Source organism: Globicephala melas, chromosome 10 (genome assembly GCF_963455315.2).
Source record: "Globicephala melas chromosome 10, mGloMel1.2, whole genome shotgun sequence".
NCBI classification, from domain to species: domain Eukaryota; kingdom Metazoa; phylum Chordata; class Mammalia; order Artiodactyla; family Delphinidae; genus Globicephala; species Globicephala melas.
Window position 1 is genome coordinate 52,072,980 of NC_083323.1, and position 18,181 is coordinate 52,091,160.

General features: G+C 38.5%; 1 protein-coding gene across 3 annotated transcripts in view; it reads right to left on the minus strand.

Moving 5' to 3' along the window:
• SRGAP1 (SLIT-ROBO Rho GTPase activating protein 1) overlaps positions 1-18,181 on the minus strand; it is a 276,149-nt gene that overhangs the window by 113,157 nt on the left and 144,811 nt on the right. The gene's annotated exons all lie outside the window — the stretch shown is intronic.

Genomic DNA, 18,181 nt, shown 5'->3' on the forward strand with positions numbered 1-18,181 from the left:
TGGTTACCACTGGCTGGACAGAAGCAAAGAAGTGGACAGTGTGAATGGCTCTCCCACCATCCAAATCAGACTTTATCAAGAGCGAGAAAAAGGAGGGTGAGGCGCCATGCTTGCTCAGAAGTTGAGCTGCAGAACTTAAGGCATGAAAAGATGAATTCCAGCACCTTGCTTCCCATCTCAGTATCATCACAAGGGAATTTTGCAGTGTTGAGTCCCCAGAAGTTAAGTTAGAAACCAAAACGGAAATTTACTCTCCCTTTCCAAAATAACTATGTGACTGACTACAAAATTTTTTTTTAATTAACGCATAGTTCATTTACAATGTTGTGTTAGTTTCTGGTGTATAGCAAAGTGATTCAGTTATACATATACATATATATATGTATATATAGTGTATATATATATGTATGTATGTGTGTACATATATATATGTTCTTTTTCAGATTCTTTTCCATTATAGATTATTAAAAGATATTGAATATAGTTCCCTGTGCTATACAGTAGGATCTTGTTGTTTATCTATTTTATATATAGTAGTTTCTGTCTGCTAATCACAAACTCCTAATTTATCCCTCCCCACCTCTTTCCCCTTTGGTAACCATAAGTTTGTTTTCTATGTCTGTGAGTCTGTTTCTGTTTTATAAATAAGTTCATTTACATCACTTTTAAAGATTCTACATATAAGGGATATCATATGATACTTCTCTCTCCCTTTGACTGACTACAATTTTAATTTTAAGAAAACACTTTCACAGTAGTGAGTTGGTAAGGCCACTTATGCTCCACATACTTTTTGCCTCTGCATTTATTATTGTTATTTTTTCATTAAGACAAAAAAGAGTTTTACTTTTCCACTCAGTGGGTAAATGACAGCATTTAAGATATCCTTCCCTAGGCTAATTCTGAGGGTTTGACAGAGGAGTATTTGAATTTTTTTTTTCAGCAAAATCTGTAAGTTAACTTTAAAGGAAATCATATATCCAAATTACTTTTCTTTTCTTTTTTTTTTTTTTTTTTTGCGGTACGCGGGCCTCTCACTGCTGCGGCCTCTCCCGTTGCGGAGCACAGGCTCCGGACGCGCAGGCTCAGCGGCCATGGCTCACGGGCCCAGCCGCTCCGCGGCATGTGGGATCTTCCCGGACCGGGGCACAAACCCATGTCCCCTGCGTCGGCAGGCGGACTCTCAACCACTGCGCCACCAGGGAAGCCCTTTTTTCCTGTTTTGAGTTCAGTATTTAGTCAGGTACAGAAAATGGAAAAAAATGTGTAGCATGGCTTAATCTATAGTTTGAGACAATAACAACAGCATCCATGGTTCATTTATGTGTCTCCTACTGGGCTGTCAGGACTGGGAGTAAGGGCCATATCTGTATCAGCTCTGCGACCCCAGTGTCCTGCACAGTGCTTGGGCATGAGGCCAGAACTAGGGTGAGGCAAGTGGGGTGCCGAGGGTATGCAATTTAAGAAGACACTAGTCCAGGTCCCGCTTGGGCACAAAGGAAGCTTCCAATCAGCACTTGCTAAATGAATCTGCAAATAAGGTGAAATACTGTTGTTTGTGTGATTTGCTGAAGTAGTTACTGCCTTTGGTGAAGGCTGGCCACTGGTGAGAGGGCAGAAAAGAAAGGCCCATAGACCACCCTTAATAAAATCAGAGGATCTAGATGAAACACAGTCCATCTGCCAACACTAGGTCATTGGGTTAGGCCTCCCTTAAAAAAGGCCACATGTGCTGAAGCAAAAATTGTGAACATAAAATAGTGTGGGAAGATGACATCAGAGCAATAGCTAAACTTTGAGAAATTCAAGTTCGTTAGCTGCATTTGCCCCTGGGTTTTCTTGGAGCGATAAAGGGTGCTGGTGTTTATCGAGCTCTGAAAGATTTAAAATCCCTACACTTGAGTTAGAGATTTTTATGTTTTGCTATGTCCCTGCTATGTGAAGAGGTGGGTTAAGAATCACTGAAGGGTGAAAGGGAAGTCACAAGTGAGCAAATGAAGCCAAATGAAACTCATTTTATTTCCCTTAAATCTTGGCTATTCTGACTATATACATTACACTGCAATCTCCTATGACTTCAGCTTGGTGTTATTTTAATATCATATTTCATTCAAGGATCTGAGCTACCAATTCAGAACTCTCTAATGGGATCAAAGGCTACCAAGTAACTCTGCTCAGCTGCCCGCATTTCAGGTAGCAAGTCCAAAAAGAAAATATTTCTTGGCTAAGACTTTAGAACAATAACCTCCAAAATCCCTTAGGTCCAACTAACTGCAAGCCAAGAATATTTAGGATCATATTGAACACTTGGGTTTGGGGCGATAAGGGCCTGCTAAACCAGCCAAGTCAAATACCTTACAACAGCAAAAAGGTTCTTCGTACATTTCACATTTTATAAGATTTTAGGTAATGAGGTAGAGGAAGTCTGGCAAAACAGACATACTGTTCTCTGCTGAGCACACTCTCACATTTTTGGTTCACCTTTCCTCGGAGGCCCTGAAATATAAAACATCTGTCTGGGAGGCAGTATAGAATAACACTTCGAAGCAAGGACTCTGGAGTCACAATGCTGGGACTGAAGTCCCAAAGGCTTTGGACTCCCCTGTGCCTGAGTTTCCAGATCTATAAAAGGAATGTAGTCATGGTACCTACGTCATCCGGTCGATGAGAGCATTAACCAGATGACACATACACAGAACTCAGAATGGTACCTAACACACAGTAAACATCCCACAAATGTTATAATTATTTAATTCTTTCCCAGACACTCTAACGGTTAACTCCCTTGAGTGAAAAGCCCATATGGTATTCTTCCTTCTTTTGGTCTCTACGGACACTTATTCCATTGACTTCCACATAGGAAGTGCTTGGCAGATACCGGTTGAATTGAATTGGATGTCCTTCACCCCACTCCCCATTACCCTGGCCTTTAGATCCACGCAAGTGACCTCTGATTTGGAAGGGCCTCGAGTATTGTGCTCCAGCCCTTGAGCCCTTCTTACATCCATACACCCTTGCCGCACATGTACACTGAACTTATCTATGTTCCATTTTCGTGGGTATACTACTGGTGGTACCAGATGAATTAATCAAACATCTACTAGGAAATGGATAATTCCTCAAGCCAATGGGATAAGATATATACAACTCATGAAAGAGGCCGTTAAGGAGCCAGGCTTCAGTGGGAACTTTAAATTCTGTGAGAAGTTGGTGGCAAGTTATTTTCAGGTAGGTAGAGCCCCAGCTACCCTCATGACACATCACCGAAGTTTCCGCCTGGATGTTCGCTTTGAATGACAGTCTAAACTCTCCGTGGCCTAGTCAGTAGCCTCGAAATTAACCATTTTCTCCCCGCCCTGCACCACTCCTTTTGCCTGCAAAAACTGTTAAAAGAATTGGGCTGTGCTCTGAAACACTAGACCATGTGACTGAAGGGTGAAGCATGAATTTGCACACCCTTTTGTTCACAGATACCCGGGCCAGACAACATCAAGTCCTAGTCTGAGTGCTGGGGGCTTGGTCCCTGTCCCCATGGCATAGAAGCAACGACAAGATCACCTCATGTTATCCCCACCCCCAACTTTAAACATGTCTCCAATTTATTACAGTAACAGTGAAAAACAGTCCTTTCTTCTAAATACGACTCTGGACCCCAAGAGAAGCAATCTTAAAACAAAACACATCTGATGTGGCACACAGGATGCTGACATACTCAACTAATGCACTGAAACCCTTTAATTAGAAAATATCTGGATTATCAAAAGTCCATCAAAATTCAATAGGTTTAAGTATACCTCTGGATTCTATTTCATTAAAAATTTGAAAACAGTGAGAGCAGACCCTTGACCCTTGACCCTTGACCAAGAGCTGCTAGGTAAGAAAAAGGATACGGGTATTAAGGAAAGCAATCAATGCTCCCTTTGTACAAGAGAAAAAAATAACGTTATGAAATGATATATGCTTGAAATAAAGTATTTTTCATGTTATTTGCGATTGGCTGATTAAAATTACTTTTGCCCAGGGAAGGAGAGTCCCCTCCAACTGCAAGGTATGGAGTTGAAAAAGCGAACAGGTTTTTTCCCCCATTCTGTGGGCCTATATAAGTTCAAATGATGGTAAAAACTTCTAATGCATTGCAATAGGATTCTAGGATTCTGACCCAATAGGATTCTAGGATTCTGACCAAGGGGAAAGAAAATGGTTAGAACCTCCATTCAGTTGACATTTATTAAATGTCTCCAATGTGTAAACCCAGAGTTGAATACCAAGTCAATTTCTAACTGTTTCCTATTCATTATCGCTTTGATGTTTCAGACAATTCAAATAAGTCCAAAATGAACAGTCCCAAAGTTTCCACCTTTTTCATTATAAAAATGAATTAAGTATATTGAATAATATTGGAAAAATAGAGAACAGAAGGCCAAAACTACCACCATTATAATTTGATGGGTATATTTCCTTCAAGTTTGTTTATCTAAACAGAGGTCTGAGTTGTAATCATTCTATAATAATAAAGTATCTTTTTTCTACTCTGCTTTCTTCCAGTTATCATATATTTTCCCATGTACTTATATAATTTTCAGAACATTATTATTGATTAAAATAACTACACAGTGAATGTATATTAACCATTCTTCTATTATGGTTTCCAATGTTTCCACTATTTTCCATCAATCATTCAATTACTTACTTATTCATTCAATTTCACCAATATATTTTAATCACCCTGAACTATTATCATGAATGCTGTTCTAAAGTCATACCTTGCATTCTGTGCTGTTGCCTCAGTGTCAATTCCCAGACATGAAATTACCAGGATAAAAGTACTGACATTTTAAAGACCCTGGATTCACATTGGAAGATTACTTTCTAAAAGGGTTATAATGAATTTATATCGCTTCCAGGACAATAGTGTCATTCATGTCAGAATCTGGGGTTCATCCAAGACTTGCTTCTTCTCCTTGAAAGAGAAGCCACCAATCCTATCTATTCTGGTTGATCTGTTTTTCTGTACGTCATGAGAATTTTTTTTTAAAGATAAAGACCTAGGGAACTCCCTGGCAGTCCAGTGTTTAGGACTCTGCCTTTCCACTGCAGGGGGCACGGGTTCAATCCCTGTCGGGGAACTAAGATCCTGTAAACTGCGTGGTGCAGCACCCTCCCCCCACCAAAAAAAGATGAAGAGCTAATTATGTCCTTCCTCTGATTAAAACCCATCAAATTCTTGCTATATTTTTTTCAGGATAGAGTTACAATTTCTTAAATCACTCATAACTTCCCCTGTCAAACTAGTCTACCTTACCTTCCACAGCTCTCAAACCACATCCTTTAGCCTGATAAGATGCTCAGTCCCAGGTTCTACCTTCACATCTCTGCCTTCCCCATGCCGTCCTCATTGCCCAGACTCTGCTTCCTTCTCTGGCCTAGTACAATCCTACATGCTACTACTTTGTGAAAACTTTCTTGTAACTTTATCTTGTCCTTCAAATAAAGAAATTAGACCCTCCCTTCTTTTTGACTGTATAATACATTCATTCATTATCACTTCTAGGCTGTATGATTTAGTGGTTAGTTGTTCAAACTCTAAAACTGGATGCCTGTTTTCAAATTCTCTTGTCTGTGCATAAGTTAAATAATTTTGTGAGTTTCCTCAATGGCAAAAGAGAGATACCAACAGCCTCTACATCACAGGGTTTTATCGGGATGGTCCTTATTAAACACTTAACACAAAACCCAGCACACAGTTGAGTGTTAAACAGATGCCGCCCGTTATTATTACGCTCATCATGTTTCTTTTTCTCTTCATAAACAGAGGGTTTCTTTGAAAGCAGGGACTGTGTCCTAATCATTTTTGTGTTCCCAGGGCCTGCTGTGGTGCCTGGCACACTGTAGGTGCTCGATATACCTTTGATGAATGAATGGGACCCAGAGGTGAGTAAGGTGTGGCTTCCTCCCTCCAGAGTCCACAGTCTCATGGAGGAGCTCGATGTGCCCAAACAGCTTCCTATACAGAGCACTGTGATAAGTGCTACACTGGGTGGACCCTGGCCAGTATCTCTATTCCTGGAGAACAGCAGGCTTGCTCCCTGGAACCTCCCAGAAAGGGGAGAAAGGAAGGCAGAAGAAAGAGCATAATTAATACAACCATAATTGAGTACATTGGGCAATCGATCAAGTGATCTATATGGTTGGATTAAATGACCAATTCAGAGGGCCTCTGGCCTCTCACAGAGTTATTTTTAAAGCAAATCTATTGTGATGACCAGTCAAGGAATCCTGACCTTATGCTGAGTCAGAGTGAGACTAAGAGAGAAGAAGGAAAACCAGATTAAATATTTAATGAGAGGCTTGCAAATGATTATAGTGTCTCACGCTCAGTGAGTTTTGGATGGAAATTCTGGTTAAAAGGGTCAGGCCACACCTCTACAGTGCGTGTGCTTTCACATTTCCAAAACCTCGTGTTCATGTGTCTTTATAATAATAGATTCTCTTAATTCATGTAAACTCTGAAGACAGCAGCAACAGCATCCCTCAAAATGCCTAATGCAAAAATTGGGGCTGGGCTTAATGGCCTGAAGCAAACTATAATATTGATAGTGTAGTTGCACATTTCCTTTCTATCTGTCAAGGGACATGGATTTGTACTTATTAAAATCACAACTAAGTATCAGTGTATGGAATTAGCTTCATGATCTACTGCATTCCCAAGGCGAAAAATAATCAACATTCTTTTAGATAAAACTCCATGTCACTAGAAAATGTGGGAAAGTTAGAAAAAAAAATCATAGATACAGGGGAACCAGAGCTTCATTCTGAAACAAGACAAAACTTAACCTTAAAGGAAATATCTGGGGCATCTCCTAGAATATTTACTAATGTAACTGCTAGGCAAACGTGGCCTTCGACTGTGCTCAGCCTGTGAGCAGGCAGAAGTGCAAAGTCACGTACACCAGTGTCACTCATAACCACCCAGGTATAAAGAGCACTTGAACAGATTAAGTAACTCAAGACTGAAATGTTAAGTCCTACAGGGAATAAAGTAGATGAAACAATTATTATCATTTTCAGCTTGCACTTCCTTAACTCTTCAAGAAACACAATTTTTCATGCTAGGGATACTTCTCTACTCAAAATGGCGATACACTGGAAACACCATTTCAGTGCCTCTAAATGAATAATCACTTAGGCATAATTCTCAGTAGCGGATATAAACAAACCTACCTAATTAAAATCAGAACGTGTTATGAAACTCCGGTTAAGACTGTAACATAATTAACTAAAAACTATCAGAAATACATTTCCAGACCACTTTTCAATACGCTGAACTTAACAAAAATGTAATAACTCAGCTTTATTAACAATTCCTTAATATAATTCCTTAACAATTATCATAATAATACATCATCTTTAGTACATGAACCTGAGTCTACTAATTTATCACTAAAGACAACTGTCTTTCTCTCCTGTGACAGATGTGATTGTGCAAAGATCCAGTGTGACCAAAAGCTCACATCTATGGCACAGTGGGCTGGGGTTATGAGTATAACCTGTGGTCAAGCAAACTAGACCATATTGTGTAGGGAACCCATGACCTCAGTCTTAATGGCACTGTGGTAAAAAAAAATCCAGGGACTGTTTACAAAACTAAATAAAGTAAGTAGGAGATTTGCTCATTTATAAGTCATTCATTGAGTTAGTAAGCAAAAGGCAGAGATTCTTTGAGATACTGATAAAAGTTCATTTATTCATGTGCACACTCATGCATTCAGTCATTCATTCCACCAGTTTATATGAGTACCTTCTATGTGCCAAAGATAGAAAAGTGGTCTTACATTTTAGTGAGAGAGGTAAACAAAACAATTTCAATTCAGTCTGATATATGCTCATTCAAACAATTTAAACCAAGTGAAATTTCTCTATATAACTCTTGAACCAAGCCCAAAATTTAATAAACCAATCTTCAAGAATTTATCCTAAATCAGAGATTTCCTTTAAAGATATATATTTATCCTAATATTAATAGTACCATCTCAGAACTACAACTCATTAATTTGTCTATAGAATTAACCATGTATTTAAGTAAAGGTAGCTTACGGAATAGAAAAAAACCCAAAAAACAAATTCCCATGGGCTAAGTGTCCTGTTCACCAAGAACTTGGTTCCTTGAATACTACCAGAGAATTTGAGAAAACACCTATGGCTAGTAGGCAAATGTACATGGGGTGACAGCCTACTTGAAGCAGGAAAAAACAAACAAACAAACCCCAAACCATCAACATAGATCCAGATTATTTATCGGTCAGATTATTTAAATATCTTTACTTCCCTGAGCTGTTTCCTCATCTGAAAAATGGAGAAGATTCCAATAATATACTCCCTAGGGTTCTTAAGAGGATTAAATGAGATATCCATTGTTACGTGCGTAACAAGGTGCCTGGCACATACCAAGCACTCCATAAATGTAACTGTCATGACGCTATTATCAGCTCAGCATCATATCCTTGTTTCATTTCATGAAGTCACCCTCCATTTTTCTAAATGCTAATGTAACAGTCTACTCATAGCAACTTTCAAATCAGTATGTCTCAGATGGTCACTTCAACCTAATTCAAGATTTACTTTCTAGAATACTTGTGTTTGAGGTACTATTATACCAAGGAGGATAAAGTCTATTCCAGAGAACACTGCAAAGCTACAAAGAAGCAGAACTCTTAATTCTGAGCAAGCCCTTGCTGACTTTAGACTGTTACGTCTTGCTTAGAATAAAGTAAAACTTGTCTCCACTTAAGTTCTACCAGTCAGTCTTAACTGTTAGAGACTTGTAGAGCTAGTTAATCTAAGCCATCTTCTACATGACAGGTCTTCAAATATTTGAGACAGTTACTATGTCCTAGCTAAGGCTTACTTTCTCTGTACCAAACATTCCCACTGTCTTCAACTGTTCCTTATATGACACAGTTTAAAGAAATGAAGAGAGAATTCTCTTTGCCTCCCAGATAATTTTCACTGTCTTGGAGCCAGTGGCAATAAGGACACTTTCTTTATACTTCAAGGGGTAGAAGCTAAGATCTTGGGAAGATTAGGAGGCAACACACACCTCTCAGTGACTTGCATTTGCTTGCAATCACCCTGTTTTGTGGTGGCAGTCCAAACCCACAACTGCACAGTTAAGGTAAGCCCAAGAATCCTGGAATCACTGTTAGCTTTTTTTTTTTCTCCAACAGGCTAAAGAGCCATCAGATAAAGGAGTAGAAGCCTTACAATCTGATTAGGATGGACTGAATAAGAATGTCCTGGCTTTGAATTTCCAACAGATCTTTCATAAAACAACAAAAAGCCATTTGATTCATTCTTGATCTACATGGATGAGATCTTTTTGAAGACAATATCATTATAAGTATGGAAATAACTCATGGTAGAGCAAAAATCATCACCCAGATTACTAATGCACCAGCTTCCTCACTAGGTTCCCCAAGACTGGTTTCTTCTCATCCCAATTTACTCCTCACAACGCTCTCAAAAAACAAAGCTGATTATGCCATATCCCTGACGCAAAATCTCTCTTGGCTTCCTTAGTTGTTTAGATGAAAACATACCAGTTCCTCAAACTGAAAATCAAAATTCTTGCATGCCTGCAGCCCTCACCCCCAACCTGCCTTTCTAGATCACAGGTAGCTGTTATCCCACTATGTACACTTTGCCGTGTTATAGGCTATACTCCTAACCCCAGCCAGCTGTGTAACTGATGTGAGCTTTAGGTCCAGGCCAAAAAGAGGTGGCCTACGATGACAATTCACTTCCGTTAAGAGTTGTGAAGAGGGGGCCAAGAGCCCCACCTACCGTCATCTTCCCCTAGCATCATTTCCTGGATACGTGCTAGTCCTGATCAGAACCCCAGGCCCTGGTCCTGTGCCGTTCTCTACATACATATAGAAGGATGCACTTCCCCTAATTCCTCTGTAAAACCTCACCAAGTTTAAGACGTTGATCAAATGCCGCTCTCTCTGTGAAGCCTTTCTCCATTTTCCTAGGCAGTATGCCTTACTCAATCATCTGTGCCTTTGGTGCTCTTGGGTCCTATTTCTGTAAGAGCAGTTGCCAACTTATAACGTAATTTTTATCTCTATACTTCCTTTCGTTACTAGATTATAAGCCCCTCTGGAATACTAATTGAGGATTTGTGTCTTACTTTTGTGACCCTAGAACCCACCATTGTGCCTGTCACATAACGATAATCAATAAAGGTTTGATGAATGAATAATGAAATAGAATGTCTACTCTGTTTTGGAAAAGAGAACTGATTTCAGTAAAGCTAGGTTTCAGAAAAAAAGGAAATGAGAGGAAGAGTAGAAGTTGCAATGAATTTGTCATGACTGGTCAGTGTAATTGTAAGACCTCGCCAAAAAATGAAAGATTATTTTAGCAGCCCCTTGCAATCTCTATCTTTAGAGCTAAAGAAATGAAATTTTAATGGCCATGTTTACTCAAGCCAGTGCACTAAGCCAATTATGGTTCTGTGTTCACTTGAAACTACCAAAGTGTAAAAAGTAAAAGTGGTGCATGTATTTATTTACTACTGTTATTGAACATTAGTGGGTTTTCTCAATCCATATAGTTCATATAGCCAGTGTCAAATTTTGTTAAGTTTCTAGATTGATCTGACAAAGTATTTAGTTGGTAAAATTTCTGCTTGTTTCTATTTAATTGCCTCTCTAATAAGAAAAAAATGTTTCCCTTTGACTGAGATTTAAAAGGTACTGAAATCAATCTGACAGCCACATTCAGTATTTGTTCGCAACTGCATATTTTTGGGTTGCTATTACTCAAGGTATCACAAGTGTTTCTTAATCCAAATATTTGCTATATGTGCAATATCCCCTAATATGGCATTTCTCGCAGCTGCTGGAAATCTTTTAGAATCCTACCACATGAAATTAAACAAAGTCTTCAAATGCTAAGAAACACTGGCTAGCAACCAGAATACTGTTCTCAGGTTGCTTCAGACTTTGTTGATCTCAACTACAGACACCTCGACCTATGGTATAGGAATGTTCTCTCATCAGTTCTTTTAAGAATGTAGTTTCCTTCTTGGATGAGGAGAATGGGTAAGGATTCAGTGTTCAAGGCTCTTTGAAAATGAACTTTCTTAAGTGCTGATCTTTTATGAATGACTGAACCTAAATAAACCTGGTACTGAATATATATATATATATATATTTTAAACTTCTCTTGATGGGAGATGAGAGACTGGGTGCCTTTGACCTACTCCATATTTGTTAATTTAATCTAGAGTTGTAAACCCTGTAATTGAAATGTAAACCAAATTGGAACATTTCTTTTAAAAAAATGTTTGGAAAAATGGAAAACTCAAGTTGGATTAATGGTTCTCAACTTGGTCCAATTTCCCCCCCAGGGGACATCTGGTGACATCTGAAGGAATTTTTGGTTGTCAAAACTAATAAGGTGCTACTGGCATTTAGCAGGTAGAGAAATCCACAGTCATCCAATTGTTCTTCCATCGGTAGTGTGTCATTTTTCTCTGGCCGCTTTCAATATATTTTTCTTTGTCTTTAGTTTTTGGTTTGATTATGATGAGTGTAGGCATGTACTTCTTTGGATTCATCCAGCTTGGGTTTTGCTGGCTTCTTGAATGGGTAGGCTTATCTTGTTTGCCAAAATTTGGGAAGTTTTGTTGTAATTATTTTTTCAAATGTTTTTTCTACCCACTCGCTTTCTCCTCTCCTCAGAGACTCTGCTGACGTGAATATCAGACCTTTTAGGATTGTCCCAACGCTCCCTGAGGCACTGATTATTTTTTTCCCAATCTTTTTTTCTGTTGCTCAGGTTAGATAATTTCTGTTAATCTATCTTTAAGATGAACTGAAACTCATCTCTTTCCTCTGTTATCTTTATTCTTCTACTGAAACCCATCTAGTGAGTTTTTAATTTTGGTTACTGTATTTTTCAGTTCTAAAATTTCCATTTGGTTCTTTCTTTTTTTTTTTTTTTTTTGCTGAGACTTATCTTTCCATTCGTTTCAACAGTATTTGCTCTCACTTCTCGGAACATTTTTATCATGTTTGCTTTAAAAGTCTTTGTTAGCTAATTGCACCATTTGTGTCCTTCAGGATCGGCCATTTATTGGTTGTCTTTTCCCATGTCAGCTGACGTTTTCCTGGTTATTTGTATGCTGAGTAATTGGGATTATACTCTGGATAGTTTGAATATTATGTTATGAGACTCTGGGTTTTATTTAAACCACATGTAGAATGCTGATATTTTTGTTTTATCAGGAAATCAACCAAGTTGAATTCAGGATACAAATTCTGACCGGCCTTCTACGGGGTGTGGTTTCAATATCCATACTGTTGCCAACACCTGTGTAGCACCCTTTGGATCTGACTTGCATATGCACCATTCAGTGGCCAGTCTGGAGCCCAGGCAGTGGTCTATCCCTTAGTTCAGCTCCCGAAGTCTTTGGTAGGTATACTGCTTAAGATCAAACCCAAGCATGTGCAGGTCAGGAGAGAGCCCAGGAGTTAACAAAGAACTTCATGAGATTGCTTTTTAAACCTACACCCTCTCTGTAATCTCCCTAGTACTTTTTGGTCCCTTTGACACCCCCTTTCAGTCCTCAGCCCAGAAGCCTGGCACTTTAGTTATTCCACCCTGCCACAGACTTGCCATGACTCATTCCTCCTCTGATTTCTCTCTCTTAGGAAGTAGACAGCATGTGATAGTGCTGCTTAAATCCAGCCCTGTCAATACTGGGTCTTCTGAAATGCCTTGAAATTTCTATTATGTGGCTGACACTTACCTCTGATTTCTAATACAGATGTAAGTATTCATTATTTATTCATTCAATAAATATTTACACAGTACCTACTATGTGCTAGTCACTGTTTCAGTGAACAATACAAGATTCCTCCCCCTCAGAAACTTACATTTAAATTGAGGGGAGACAGAAAGTAAACAAATACTGAGTAAATACAAAATATGGCAGAAAGGGATAAGTGCTGGAGAGAAAAATAAAGTTAGGGAAAGGAGATGGGGGTAGAGACTTCCTTTCAGAGTAGGGTGGGAACGAATAGAGTGAGCAAAGAAGTATGGGATCTGCTTGAAGGTAAAAGGACTGTTCCAGTCTTTCCTATTTGTACATTTGATTAGTCACTGCAAAGAGAACTTGGGAGGTAAGGCTGTTGCAGCCCTTGTGCATGCCGCCATCTTGCTCAGAAGTTCCCTGATTTCATGTCTTCATTTTAAGCACCTGAATACTGTATATTCAAAGCACAGTTTTCAAGTGCACTTGGAGAATAGGCTAATTCTCCATTAATAAACAGCCTTTAGGGCTGAATTAGTTCCTGGATATAGTTCCCCACTTCTTTGTGGTAAACACTGACTGGTGTACTCGGGGCCAAGTTTCTTTAAGGTTTTAGTTTACAATGAATAATTGTTTTCTTTGTGTCTTATACAGTATGTTCATTGTACAAAAATCAGAAATTACGAATAATCAAACAGAAGAAAATAAAAGTAACTTAGAGATACCCATTTAAAATAATTTTGGTCTATATACTTTCAGATTTTTTTTTTTTTTTTTACCATAAATAAGTTTCAAGTGCTTTTTGAAAACCATTCTCAATGTAATTATGGGTTCAACTACTACATCAAGCTGTGTGACAAAACGTCCAACTTAGCTGACCTCACTGACCTCAGGTTTTGTAACATTATATCACTTTCCAGGAAGATAGACACATAACATCTGCTTAATATCATATTTAAAAGTCTTTAATGAAGCCTCTAAACTGATGGGGGATGCTCTTATCTAGTAACTCAGCTGCTAAATTTATGGCTAGGTCAATCACATATGTCCTGTTGTCACTAAATAATAAAGGCAACAACATAAATGCAAGAACAGCAGCACTGACAACTGCCATTTATTTATGTGCCAGCCATCCTGATAAGCAATTTATAAATACAAATTTAAAATAGTTTCTAAAATATTTCAGAAAAGCGCATCACTCTAAGAAACGGTAGTTTGGTTTTGATTTACTTCTAGAGAAACGAGCTAACCATAGGGTTGATAAAACTCAAGAGAACCAGCTAGTAGCATTAGCTTGAACGACTCTCACTTATTTAACCACTCCCCATCAATTATTAAGCTGTCCCTTGAGGCCACCAGAATACCATTTAATTCTTCTGCTACACTGCACTGAAATCCTTTGAAAAAGTTCCTCTTGTTATATTATTTACCACTGTCGCATCAGCATACTAAATCACATGTGGTAGCTCTCTGCTAATAAGTAGTCAGTTTATTTTTCAGGGGACAGATTGCTCCTTGGTAAATCACAGCCATGACCATCTTTACTCCAGAAAGGCAGAAAGTAAGAATTTCATCCAAAGCATGAAATTCTAATGCCACCCTCTGGCCTAATAATTCTACTTCAAGGAATGTAGCATAAGAAAAATATCAAAGATGTGTGAAAGATTTAAATGTCCTACAATGGGAAAAGCAACACGGCCGTGCTGACAGTGAAACATTATGCAGGCGCGAAGTATCCTATTTTAAAAGATTATTTCCAGACATGGGAAACGCTAACGATATGTTCCATGAAAAGGGCAGGTTCCCAGGCTATCTGCAATGAAATCTCAATTTTGTAAAATACATATGTATGTATGTTTATGTAGTATACATGTATGCTTATACATATGAATGCTGAAAAGATATAGCCAGAAATATTACCAGTAGGTAGTATTAATATGGGTAACTCATTTCCATTTTTATATTTTTTGGTGTTTTCTAAATTTCTACAATGAGTATGTATTTTTATATTCAAAAAGAAATAGACTCTCTTTTATATATAGATTTATATAGATTTGTACAATAGGAAAGACTTTTATTTATAGATCTGTAAAGTTTTCAGATTTTTTTTAAACTTAGGGACTTTTTCTTCAAAACAAGGTTAGAGCCTTAGAGATCTGTACTAGATTAGTATCATTTATTAACTCAAAGCATCTGCTTGAATATTAACTTATTTTAAATGGCCTAATTGAAAACACAGTGTTTTTTTTTTTTTCTCCCATGAAATGTCTTTGTTTTCTTTCATACTAGGGTATTTAAATAGAATATGATTAGTTTTGATAAAAATTTTAAAATGACCTCAAATTTCCAAATCTTACTAGTAATTTCTCTTTCCTTTCAGATTAGGCCATACAATCAACAATACCAAAAGTGGGTTAATTTAATTCCTGTGAGTCTGAATCTGATAACCTACGGCATTTAGGCCAAAGTGAGGTCATTCTCAGTGGCTTGCAGCCAGTCTCTGCTGCTTTGAATCTCTGCCTATAACTTGGATGACTGACAGATTTTGCTGCCTCATCCAGAACGATCATTCTTCAGGATTTTCATTAGAAATGAATGGGGCCAAGACCCACAGTGTCCCAGTCTCAGAAGTTTCTAACCTGTGCATTGTGTAACATCTCCAGTTACCACTGAAAAACACCAACACAGTTATAGTAACTACGAACTACCTAAGACGTACAGGCAAAGACAAGAAGACGTACCAGCCAGCCCAGCTCTGCAAATTATATCTGAGCCTTTTGTTTCCTCATCCCTGAAATGTGCCTTATAATCCCTGTTCATTGGGCAGCTGTGAGGGTGCATGAGTTAATGTGTGAAAAACGCTGGGCACGGTGCTGGGTGCACAGTTAAAATTCAGTTAAGTGGTAGGGTTATGTCATTATTATTGGTGAAGAAACAAAATAAATTATATTTGTACACATATCTATGCAAACCAAGAATAAAAACATTAATAATTTGAAAACAATCCATGGGGAAATGAGAGACTTGTAGATAATTTAAAACACACAGAGATAATTTAACATATTCAAAGGCTGCCATTTTATGGTGCTCCCTCTAAACTACATACTTCTGTTAATATTCGTAAACTTGATACAGAAGATCATGTGATAAGGTGCTTAAATAAAGTGATTATTGCAAGCTAGCTGTGGTCTTTCCTACATGGTGACTGCTGACGCTAATTACTTTATGTGTAACATACAAATCACACAATTTCTGGCTGCAGCGCCAACCCAGATGCAGACCACTCTTGAGTGTGAGTAATGGAAAGAAGGTGGCAAAATCTCATCACTCCAGCAGGCAGGGCTGGAGAACAGGGCAAGAGGCACCTCACTGCCTCTTGTTCTTTGGGAAGGACAGTAGGACTGATAATGAAAAACCCCTGTGTACAAGGAGTCTCCAATTTCTGACCTTCTCCTAAAACAGTAAAGCAGAAGGTATGAGAGTAAAAGCAGAGTCCTACTCTGTGCTCACATTGTCCATACCTAACAGAGGGTGTGGAATTGAATCACGCATTGTTGAATGAACGAAGAAATCAGTGAAGCCTCAAAGTTAAGACTGTCTATGTGAAACAGCTGTGGGGGACCTGAGAGGCACAGGGGGTGCTGCCCAACACAGGTATGCACTGTGTTATCCCCTAAGTTCCCATTAATTGTTGAAATGTGAGGACCAAAATTTTAATTCAGCTCCAAGCAAGGATGCTGGAGCATTTCTCAGAGTCTGTTTACAAACATGGTTTGGAACTTCATAATAAGTGATATACAAATACCATGTGATGATCTGGACGGTGTTCATCACAGTTGTGCTACGTAGTCTCTTTAGAATGAGGACACATTTAAGATAATGTCTGGTGTAATTTCACATTACATAATTATTGCAGGTGTAAGGAAAAAGTGTTTACAGTATAGATAATAACAAAGATAACAGCTAAAAATTAGTTAGACCATATTAGCATTAAATCTGGACACTGGGGTTAAGTAGCTTTCCATGCAGGACTCGTGAATCTCCACACAGGTGTCTGAAATAGGTTACTATCACAGATGCAGAAGCTGAGACTTGAATTAAGAGGTTTACAAACACTCCCAGGCCCACAAAGATAACAAGAGTGACAAAACTAACACTCATACGCAAAGTATCTGATGTCAGAGACTTAGAGATGAATCACTATATTATTCTGACCAACAGGCTTCATCTACAGCTCTAAAGACCTAAATTTGAAATAGCTGATACTTGAATAATTGGGTATTATTATTTTTTTAAAGCTTCCCTTTTTTTACCCGTTGAAAACTGGCAAGCATAGGCAACTATTTCTAAAACTGGTTCTGATGTGATTAAAATTTAAGTCTTGAAGCTGCTGCCTATACCTATGCCTGGAATTAGGTACTCTTGTAAGTGTCTTCCTGATTATTATATCCATTTGGAAACAAAAACATTCCTAGAATTACCTGCTCCGAACTCCTTATTTGATAGAACAGTCTGGGCAAAAGGATTCTTGGTCAATGACTACACTGAATACGACACAGCTGTGTAAGAGGCTGTACCTGTCAAGCACCCAGCATCTAACTGGATCTCCATACAGACATGGGGTTATTTTTGAAAAACGAGTAAGTTGCAAAATCCCCTCCCAAGAAGAACAAGCATTATGCTCACTAAGGACTCCACAGAAGTTCTAAAGGTCAATTCAGACTGGTTCTGATCATTTCCTTCTGTTTTGATAAACAATATGCTTCTGGAACCATAACAGTGGAAGAAGAGCTGGAGAAGGAGACGGCTTGATGATATATATATATATATATATATATATATATATGAAATGGGTCCTGGCTTCCTATCTTTGCAGATGACAAATGTGTCCTCGTGGGCTGATCTGGCTCCTCAAGAAGTTCCAGTCTCACCCTCTCTTATTCTTAATTTTAAAAACATGGAAAGGTGAGGCATGACATCTGCTGGGTCTGCTTGAAGAAGTGGAATTTTATACCTGTCACTGTAATGACTATTAACTTTCCAGCTGATCAGCAATAGTTAGCGGTGAGAAGACTGTTCTCCCCACTAAATGCTGAAGTAACCAGGAGTCTGCTATAAATAGGCAGCTTCCAAGGATTACAATTCTTTGAGTCCCAGAAAATCTGGATAAGAAGAGAACTTCTAGGTAGCGAACAAGCAGGCATGGTGTGTGTGTACTTACTGTACATTCCTCAGGCCCTCTTTCAAGAACATATTTCCCCAACTACTGGGAATATTGGCTGCTGGCTGTTGAAACTTACAGCTGACCTCTCTCTCGGAATCACCCTTGGGAACTACCCTCCACCAAGGGGAGCTGCATCA